The sequence below is a fragment of the Salvelinus fontinalis genome, chromosome 30, assembly GCF_029448725.1.
Source record: "Salvelinus fontinalis isolate EN_2023a chromosome 30, ASM2944872v1, whole genome shotgun sequence".
Lineage (NCBI taxonomy): Eukaryota > Metazoa > Chordata > Actinopteri > Salmoniformes > Salmonidae > Salvelinus > Salvelinus fontinalis.
Genome location: NC_074694.1, coordinates 35,881,672 through 35,888,844, shown reverse-complemented (window position 1 = coordinate 35,888,844; position 7,173 = coordinate 35,881,672). Strand labels below are relative to the sequence as shown.

General features: G+C 40.7%; 1 pseudogene; it reads right to left on the bottom strand.

The window, feature by feature from the left end:
* Positions 1-880: 880 nt before the first annotated feature.
* On the bottom strand, positions 881-2,660 carry LOC129828517 (interferon-induced protein with tetratricopeptide repeats 5-like; annotated as a pseudogene).
* Positions 2,661-7,173: the final 4,513 nt, after the last annotated feature.

The following is a 7,173-nucleotide window of genomic DNA, read 5'->3' as shown; positions in this document are numbered from 1 at the left end:
GCTGAAGAGTTTTCTCCCCAATTGTCAGCGGTGTAAAGTACTTCAGTAAAAAATACTTTAAAGTAATCCTTAGTCATTTTTGGGGGTATTTGTACTTTACTATTTATATTTGACTACTTTTACTTTTTCTTCACTACTTTCCTAAATCAAATTATATACTTTATACTCAATACATTTTCCCTGACACCCAAAAGTACTTGTTACATTTTGAATGTTTAGCAGGACAGAAAATGGTCCAATTTGCACATTTATCAAGAGAACGTCCCTGGTCATCCCTACTGCTTCTGATCTGGCGGACTCACTAAATTATGTCTGAGTGCTGGATTGTGATCCTGACTATCCATAAAAATAGTTTCCTTAATATAAGGAATTTTTAATGATTCATACTTTCACTTTTGATACTTAAGTATATTTTAGCAACGACATTTACTTTTGATACTTAAGTATATTTAAAGCTAATACTTTTAGATTTTTACTCAAGTAGTATTTTACTGGGTGTCTTTCACTTTTACTTGAGTCATTTTCTATTAAGGTATCTTTACTTTTACTCAAGTATGAGAATTTAGTACTTTTTCCACCACTGTATACGATGTTGTTCATTCCTTTTGTGTGATTATTCAGATGAAAACCATTGAAGGCCGAAGCTTTTATTTTTGAACCTTGCTTAATAAAACAAATATTTTGTTATCGTGTGCAAGTGTTGCGCATTTTCCTTTTCAATAAATACATTGGCTAGAATATATTTTTTTAAGCTATTATAAAACATATCATTCTCCACTCAGGGAGAATTTAAACTATGTCTAATAAAGTTGATGCATGCACCCTTGCAGGATTTATTACTAGATCACTTTGTAAATGACTGTTTTACTCTGGTATATTATTACTGCAGTGAGAGACGAAGCTCACAGGGCACAGAGAGGTATTTGTCATTCTCCATATCATACACCACAGCCATATCATACCACTCTATGGCCTGCTGTTTCTCCCTGTTATTTTATACACAACCCCCAGAATACCACAGGCCTTTTCATCTGTGGGGTCTTTGGAGAAAGGCTTCTCTGCGATCATCTTCAGTTTCTGGATACATCTCTTCTCTTCAGCAGTGTCCTTCTGCAGCTCCAAACCTTCTTTGTAGTGCTTGATGGCCAGAGGTTCACATTTGTTGTGATACTGGTGGAACTGGCCGTAGTATAGGTTGACCACTTGCAGAATGTCAGTCTTGTCTAAGACTTTCTTGAACAGTTCCTCTGCCTTGGCAGTGTCTTTATCCTCTCCGTAGTAAGGAGGACTTCAGTAAAGTAGACATCTTCAGATGATAAATGCACTTACGGAGTAGCTGCTGGATCTCGGCACCCTTTCCATGGAAGCTTCCACTCTAGCATAGTACGATATTTTCCCTTTTGTAGCAGAAAGCCAATTGAGGATGTATTATGGCAGACTGGCTTGTACGCTTTCGTGCTCTATTCAACAGATCAATGGACTTGCCAACGTACTCCTGTTGGTCGGAGAAACTTCCCTACATATCGTGTCACATGCATGCAGTCTTGGGACATCTCCAGAGCTTTCTCCACTAGCTCCTCTGTCTCCCCAAATATTTTATAGGCAGCCAGTTTCAGGCCCAGTAGGACCACCAGGACTGCGTCTTGTGGGTTGATATTTAGGGCGCGTCTCAGCTGTTTGATAGCTGGCGAGTCAAAATTAGAGCGCTCTTGCTCTGCATAGCCTGCATTTTACTCACTCTCCTCAGGCTCCAGCTCCAGAGCTTTGTTGAAGCACACTACAGCTTTGTCATAGTTGTTATAGGAGAACTTGAGGTAGGTCCAGCCTTTCTCCCCGATAGACCTCAGGGTACAAGACAGCTGTGGAACCAGTTGGAAACTTCTCCTTGATCTTCAGTTCTCTAAGTAGCTCTGGCACTTGATGTAATGGTAATGGTAAACCCACATGGTAATATAACCAGGGGAGGTCTCCATAGGTGACACTGAGATGTTTCTCACAGTTCTCCCCATAGTGCTCTCTTGTGAGCTCCTCAGCCTTTAACAAATTAGCCACGGCCTCCTCTGGGTAACCCTTCAGGTATTTGATGTTGGCAAGAAAGCTGAATGACCCTGCAACCCCTACCACTTTCCTTAGAGTTTAATTATTTTTTTTTGCCTCTGACTCCTCTGAGTTGCTCGCTATGCAGTCTATACTTCAAAATTTAAATTCTTAAACCCTTTACCTTGTACCTATGTTTATCCTCTGTTGTTGCGTGCCTTTATTTGCTGAAATCTATACCTTTCAATAAAATGCTAATCAAAAAAGGTCTACAACCACTGACTGTTTCCTTGTTGAGATTCAATTGGCACATGCAGCAATGAGGAAAGTTGGTGGGTGTTTTCTATTAACGTTTTAAACAAAGAAAGGCACATGGTAGGGGTTTAAGAATGTACTTTTTTAAAGTATCGACTGGATAGCGACTCAAGTTAATAAAAAATAAAAAATAGTCTGCAAGCATCTTCACTTTGGAAGATATGCAGCGTTCAAACCAACTGGGAACTCCGGAATCTCCCACTTCAGTGCATTCAAAACAACTGGGATCTCTGGAAAATAAATTAGCTCCAACTGGGGGAAAAAAATAAAAAGATTTGAACGGTCATCCAACTGAAACTTTACGACATGAAGATCACTGAAGTGATAATTTCACCTTGTATTTTTCGAAGTTCCCAGTTGTTTTGAACGTGGCATTAGTCCAACAATTATGGTGCATTCAAGACAACTGAAAAAAAGTCAAATCATGACGTCAGTGATTCTCAGGTTGGAAAGTCGGAGCTCTAGAAAGATACCAGAATTGCCGACTTGGAAATCTGAGTTGGACGACCAATTCAATACCATTTTTCCCAGTTGCATATAGTAGCCTAATGCAAAATTCACATGCTAGTCGGAACTATGAAATTCAGAAATGTCCGACTTGCTAATTGGTTGAACGAGGCATGTGTAGAACTACCACCAGTTAGCAAGTTGAAAGTTAAGCGTTTCCTAGTTACCACTACCAGGTTTGTGGCATTAATATTGTTTCTTCTCAGCCAGTGAACAATTACCTCACATAGAGTGACGAGTAACGTGCGCGTCCCCAGAGATATACATTATAACTGGAATAGGGTTTTGCACAATCTGGTCCTCAAAGCCTTGTTTACTGAGGACATGCTTTTAACTGTTTTCAAAGTAAATACCTATAGCCTTACTAGCTGTTCCATGCAGAAAATATAATTAAGGCTTCCTCCAAACTCCCACACAGATTGATATCTTTGTTTGTCACAGCTCCAAACAGGCTTTTTTCCTTGTTCCAACTGATGATTGCCTCTTTAAGACAAGAGATTCATGATACCTCACTTTGACTTTAATTCTGATGATAGCTTTAATTTATTAATGGCTTTGAAGAATTCCCAGGGAAGTTGCATCGTACATACAATACCTGTTAGGCGGAGCAGCACAGGGGAACCCAAGAGCAGACTCAGACCAGGAAACAGGGATGAATGAACCAAGATATTTATTGTAACACAGGGAGAGATGGAGTGCAGATCCGTGGAAGCTCGGATACGTTGTAGGAAACCAGATGTGGAGGCTGAGGTTGGAGTGAGCTGGGTTGGGACAGAGTAAACGGGTCCAGAGGGGAATCCAAGGGAGTGATGGTGAGCTGAATCCAGAACAGGGTAGCAGGGTGGTGAGATGTGGAACAGGAAACAGGAACCAGAGTCAGAGCAGCAAAACTGCAGTGAGAGGATAAACAGCGTGAGGCAGGGAATCAGTCAGAACAGGATACAGGATCTTAGATGATAACAAATTGTTAGACGCATGACTGACTGAATGGCGAATACGATCTGGCAAAGTGGAAGTGGTAGGACTGAGCATTTGTAGAGGTCTTGATTATGGAACGGGTTGCAGCTGGTGTGGATCCGCTCTGACTCCAGCACACCTGTCTCCAACCACACAATCACACACAAAGGGAATGGGAGAGAGAGAGTGTATTCGGGGAGTGGCTGCAGGTCCATGACTTCTATGACTTATTTTCATTGAATGATGTCAGCCATGATAATATCTATCTTCAAAAGCTGATAATCAGCACTACAATTTCACTGTCACCAGAGACATGACCTATCCCCTTATATGTAGTCAACTCACTACACTTGTTAATATCTGTAATGAAGAATGTTTTATTTCGTAAAGGAATTTATATTTAAAAGTGAAAAACTTCTAAATGTTTTTGTTTCTTATTATTCATTTTCGACTAAGTGGAAGGGAAACTCCGAGGGAGTTTGATGACTCGTTGCTGTTCCCAGTCCACCTGGTCGTGCTGCTGCTCCAGTTTCAACTGTTCTGCCTGCGGCTATGGAAGCCTGACCTGTTCACCGGACGTGCTACCTGTCCCAGACCTGCTGTTTTCAACTCTCTAGAGACAGCAGGAGTGGTAGAGATACTCTTAATGATCGGCTATGAAAAGCCAACTGACATTTACTCCTGAGGTGCTGACTTGCTACACCCTCGACAACTACTGTGATTATTATTATTTGACCATGCTGGTCATTTATGAACATTTGAACATCTTGGCCATGTTCTGTTATAATCTCCACCCGGCAGAGCCAGAAGAGGACTGGCCACGCCTGGTTCCTCTCTAGGTTTCTTCCTAGGTTTTGGCCTTTCTAGGGAGTTTTTCCTAGCCACTGTGCTTCTACACCTGCATTGCTTGCTGTTTGGGGTTTTAGGCTGGGTTTCTGTTCAGCACTTTGAGATATCAGCTGATGTAAGAAAGGCTATATAAATACATTTGATTTGATTTGATTAAGCATAATAGGTTGGAAACGTTGTCCTTTGTTACCATGCAGAGCTCAAACAAACATTTCTGATACCTTTGCTACGGTAAAAGTTCTTAATGAATACTGTCCAGAGCAGGTCCATAACGTCTTAACCAGAGATAAGGCTATAGTGATAAAACAAGAATAATAATAATCAGCAACCCTTGATGGGTCATAGCATAAAATATCATCAATATCCAGGCCAATACTACAGGATTTTACTTTATGGGGAGTTTTTGAGCCAGTGTCCTTTAAAATTTTCCATAGTTTACGAGGCTGATGTAAATTGTCACTAACACCGTCTATGTAATGTTGGTATTCGGATTTATCCATTTTGTATATTGCCTGTTTTTTACAGTTGAAACCATGCCAAACACAACATATCATACTAAATGGAGTGTCTCTTTAGCACATAACGATATTATTATAATTTTTAGGACCTGGAAAAGGTTGTACCACAGATTATTTTCAGGAGGAACTGTGGTTACATACATATGTAGAGATGGGTGAGTTGTGTGTGTATGCAGTGTGTTTGTGGGCGCTAAAAAGCAGGGGCAAAACAAACAAATGGCCATCGATCTAACAATCTAATACACTTGTTCAAACAGGCGTGACTGCGCCCTCACGTTTATCAATCTAATGATCGAATGACTCGCAGACGCACGCACGCACACACACGTTTCCACCTGGTCATTTCAGACTATAGGCGTTAACTCTTCTAACGGCTATGGTGCATTATGAGCGCAAACAAAATACTTTTTTGGCACTGTCACTGAATGCAAAGTGAACTAGGTTTGAGTCCCTGTCACTCTGCCCTTCGAATTCACTATACAACGTTCTGCTGCGTAGCCTAGGCGAACACCTTGCAAAAAATCTGTGCATAATGAGAACTATTAACGACTTTATCCATGGTCCTTTACTAACGGTGGTATTTCCCCCTTATGGTAACTATCCTTCTAACAACTAGGCTAGTAGGCTAAGTGAGCACACCCAATAAAACAAATTATTTGGGGATCCTGGAGACCGGGGCTATGCGTGTGTATGTCCCATGTCAAACTGTTCTCCAAATTCGCTACAACAACGCTATTTTACAGCACATTATAAACCTGTAGCGCCCACTAGATTGAGTACCCTAATCTGTAAATGTATCGTATATTACAGTGGGAGAGTTAAATTATAGGACTATCCAATGGCTGCGGGAGGAATGAACAATGAAACAGGGGTTTTACGCAAGTGTCTGTGGGAGGAGAGGACCACTCCTGCATGTGCAAACCAGCTAATCTGAGGTGCTATTTAAACATATTCATGGTTGCATTCACCCTTTCTTGAAATATTATTGATCTAAATATAGCCCTATTAGATAGTGATGATAGGCTATATAGGCTATAAAGAAACAATCACTAATCTGACATGACTTGGTTGGTAGCCTAACGTAATATCTAATTTCACTATTCATCTATCGGTCTTCAAGGATGGGAGGAATGAAGGATGCATAGGTTATCCCAAAACATGGGCATCTTCTCCGTTCTACAGGCTATTTGTCAGAGTTATACCGTTAAGGCTACCTCTTGTTCACTTTATAGAGGCTAGTAGCTAAACCTGTTGGCTGTTAGATTAAAATAGTGGAACGTAAAATTACTGTCTCAGACGGGGCTTTATCCAAACCCCTGCCACCTTGCTCTGTGGCAAGGTTCATGACAGGGTTGAGGCGCAGCGCTTGGGTCCAGCAGGACGCGCAATCCTTCTCCGCGCAATCTGTAACCTACACTGAAAAGATAATACCATAGGCCTATGAGGCTACTTCATTGGAATTATAGCGTACATAAACACCATGCCATTACGTACAAACTTGTTAGTTAACCTTTCGTTTAGACATATAGGCTGCTGGCCTGTTACTCTCTGACATATGCAATGCACGGTGTTAGCATACGCAGGGGATTGAGAATAAATAACATTGTTGCGAAATCGAAGGGCACCATGTCTGCACCCAACTCCATGTTTCTTCGCAGACTGACAAGTCAACATGGCGGTTAGAATGTTATTGCTTAGGGGATACGGTGTGTGTTTGAACGAGTTATTAGATCATTCGATTGATAAACGTGAGTGTGCAGTGACGCCTGTTTGATCGAGTGTGATAGACAGCAGAACGGTTTTTTGTTATATATTTTTTAGAGGGTAGATCAGCATTAATATTGCAGATAGATTGTGGCTTCTATCAATGTAATACTCTTTATCATTTCCAATCCCCCATATATATTTTTTGGTAAATATATATTTTTATATATATTTTCCTTTATTATTTTCCTCTAACACCAGTATATTTTACATTAATTGTCTGTGA